A 4,006-nucleotide genomic window follows, 5' to 3' on the forward strand; every position below is an offset into this window, starting at 1 on the left:
CTCACACACTCACTCACACTCACTCACTCACACACACACTCACACTCTCTCTGTCTCTCTCACACACGCACTCTCTGTCTCTCTCGCACGCACTCTCTCTGTCTCTCTCGCACACACGCACACACTCTCTGTCTCTCTCGCACGCACTCTCTCTGTCTCTCTCGCACGCACTCTCTCTGTCTCTCTCGCACGCACTCTCTCTGTCTCTCTCGCACGCACTCTCTCTGTCTCTCTCGCACGCACTCTCTCTGTCTCTCTCGCACGCACTCTCTCTGTCTCTCTCGCACGCACTCTCTCTGTCTCTCTCGCACGCACTCTCTCTGTCTCTCTCGCACACACGCACACACTCTCTGTCTCTCACACACACACACTCACTTACTTAAATACACTCGTGCACACACTCTCTTTCTCTTTAAACACACACACACACACACTTAAATACACTCGCTCACACACACACTTAAATACACTCGCTCACACACACACACACACACACTTAAATACACACACACACACACACTTAAATACACACACACACACTTAAATACACTCGCACATACACACACTTAAATACACTCGCTCGCGCACACACACTTAAACACACTCGCTCACACACACACACACACTTAAACACACTCACATACACACACTCGCTCACTCTCTCTCTCACTCACTCTCTCACACACACACACACACTTAAATACACTCACACACACTTAAACACACTCACACACACTTAAACTCACTCACTCACACACTAAACAAAATAATGTGTATTAAATACACTCGCGCGCACACACACACACTTAAATACACTCGCGCACACACACTTAAATACACTCGCGCACACACTTAAATACACTCGCGCACACACTTAAATACACTCGCGCACACACTTAAATACACTCGCGCACACACTTAAATACACTCGCGCACACACTTAAATACACTCGCGCACACACTTAAATACACTCGCGCACACACTTAAATACACTCGCGCACACACTTAAATACACTCGCGCACACACTTAAATACACTCGCGCACACACTTAAATACACTCGCGCACACACTTAAATACACTCGCGCACACACTTAAATACACTCGCTCACACTCGCGCACACACTTAAATAAACTCGCTCACACACACACACACTTAAATACACTCGCTCACACACACACACACACACACTCACTTAAATACACTCGCGCACACACTTAAATACACTCGCGCACACACTTAAATACACTCGCGCACACACTTAAATACACTCGCGCACACACTTAAATACACTCGCGCACACACTTAAATACACTCGCGCACACACTTAAATACACTCGCGCACACACTTAAATACACTCGCGCACACACTTAAATACACTCGCGCACACACTTAAATACACTCGCGCACACACTTAAATACACTCGCGCACACACTTAAATACACTCGCGCACACACTTAAATACACTCGCGCACACACTTAAATACACTCGCGCACACACTTAAATACACTCGCGCACACACTTAAATACACTCGCGCACACACTTAAATACACTCGCGCACACACTTAAATACACTCGCGCACACACTTAAATACACTCGCGCACACACTTAAATACACTCGCGCACACACTTAAATACACTCGCGCACACACTTAAATACACTCGCGCACACACTTAAATACACTCGCGCACACACTTAAATACACTCGCGCACACACTTAAATACACTCGCGCACACACTTAAATACACTCGCGCACACACTTAAATACACTCGCGCACACACTTAAATACACTCGCGCACACACTTAAATACACTCGCGCACACACTTAAATACACTCGCGCACACACTTAAATACACTCGCGCACACACTTAAATACACTCGCGCACACACTTAAATACACTCGCGCACACACTTAAATACACTCGCGCACACACTTAAATACACTCGCGCACACACTTAAATACACTCGCGCACACACTTAAATACACTCGCGCACACACTTAAATACACTCGCGCACACACTTAAATACACTCGCGCACACACTTAAATACACTCGCGCACACACTTAAATACACTCGCGCACACACTTAAATACACTCGCGCACACACTTAAATACACTCGCGCACACACTTAAATACACTCGCGCACACACTTAAATACACTCGCGCACACACTTAAATACACTCGCGCACACACTTAAATACACTCGCGCACACACTTAAATACACTCGCGCACACACTTAAATACACTCGCGCACACACTTAAATACACTCGCGCACACACTTAAATACACTCGCGCACACACTTAAATACACTCGCGCACACACTTAAATACACTCGCGCACACACTTAAATACACTCGCGCACACACTTAAATACACTCGCGCACACACTTAAATACACTCGCTCACACACTTAAATACACTCGCTCACACTCGCGCACACACTTAAATAAACTCGCTCACACACACACACACTTAAATACACTCGCTCACACACACACACACACACTTAAATACACACACACACATAAATACACTCACACACACACACACTTAAATACACTCGCACATACACACACTTAAATACACTCGCTCGCGCACACACACTTAAACACACTCGCTCACACACACACAAACACATTCGCTCACACACACACACACTTAAATACACACACACACACACACTTAAATACACACACACACACTTAAATACACTCGCACATACACACACTTAAATACACTCGCTCGCGCACACACACTTAAACACACTCGCTCACACACACACAAACACATTCGCTCACACACACACACACTTAAATACACACACACACACTTAAATACACTCGCACATACACACACTTAAATACACTCGCTCGCGCACACACACTTAAACACACTCGCTCACACACACACACACACTTAAACACACTCACATACACACACTCGCTCACTCTCTCTCTCACTCACTCTCTCACACACACACACACACTTAAATACACTCACACACACTTAAACACACTCACACACACTTAAACTCACTCACTCACACACTAAACAAAATAATGTGTAATTTACTAGAGGCTGTGACAAAATAATAATTGCTGCATTTAAAAGTGTTTGATTAATTTGAATGAATTATCAAAAATGTGAATATATAATATATATTTAAAATATATTCGATTTAATAAACCAATTTTTAATATTAAAATTGTGAAAAATGGGTTTGAATGAATGATTCGATCATGACACAAACATTATTTGAAGCACCAATTACTTTCAGAAGGTGATTTGTTCTATTTTGATCGCTATCATTGAGATCAATGTTTATATCCAAACTAAATTTAAAGAAAGTGTTCCAGTAGGGCTTTTTCAAAGGTTTAATAGACGCAGGCGAATTGTTGTCATTTAGAGATGAGATTGTTGGTTAGAGATGAGATTGCTGGTTAGAGATGAGATGAAAGTCAGTGAGGTCTACTGTTGATTGGGTGAACTGTCCCTTTAAATATATCTATAAAACGTGCTACTAATCTGCTTAAATCATCTCGCCCATTATTGTTCACCAGTGCATTTATTCAGCTACTCACTAATTGAGCGAACATTTTATCATCACTGATGCTGGTTAAAGGGTTAGTTCCCCCAAAAATGAAAATTAGGCTGTGTTTTACTCACCCCCGAGGCATCCTAGGTGTATATGACTTTCTTCTTTCAGACGAATCCAGTCGGAGTTATATTAAATATTGTCCTGGCTATTCCAAGCTCTATCATTGCAGTCAGCGGGTGTTGCTGTGCTTCAGTCCAAAATAAGTGAAATAAAAAGCGCCCATGCATAAAAAAAAAAGTGTCTCACACGGCTCCGGGGGGTGAACAAAGGCCTCCTGTATTGAATCGATGCATTTTTGTAAGAAAAATATCCATATTCAAAATGTAATAATCACTTCAATCTAGCTTGCGCTCACTGTTGTACACGGAAGCAGTTCCGGGGGAATTACGT

At 43.2% G+C, this 4,006-nt stretch overlaps 1 long non-coding RNA gene across 1 annotated transcript in view; it reads left to right on the forward strand.

Moving 5' to 3' along the window:
* LOC107705936 (uncharacterized) overlaps positions 1–4,006 on the forward strand; it is a 5,362-nt gene that overhangs the window by 793 nt on the left and 563 nt on the right. The window lies entirely within an intron of this gene.

The sequence above is a fragment of the Sinocyclocheilus rhinocerous genome, unplaced genomic scaffold (assembly GCF_001515625.1).
Source record: "Sinocyclocheilus rhinocerous isolate Xijiao unplaced genomic scaffold, SAMN03320098_v1.1 scaffold1615, whole genome shotgun sequence".
Taxonomy (NCBI): domain Eukaryota; kingdom Metazoa; phylum Chordata; class Actinopteri; order Cypriniformes; family Cyprinidae; genus Sinocyclocheilus; species Sinocyclocheilus rhinocerous.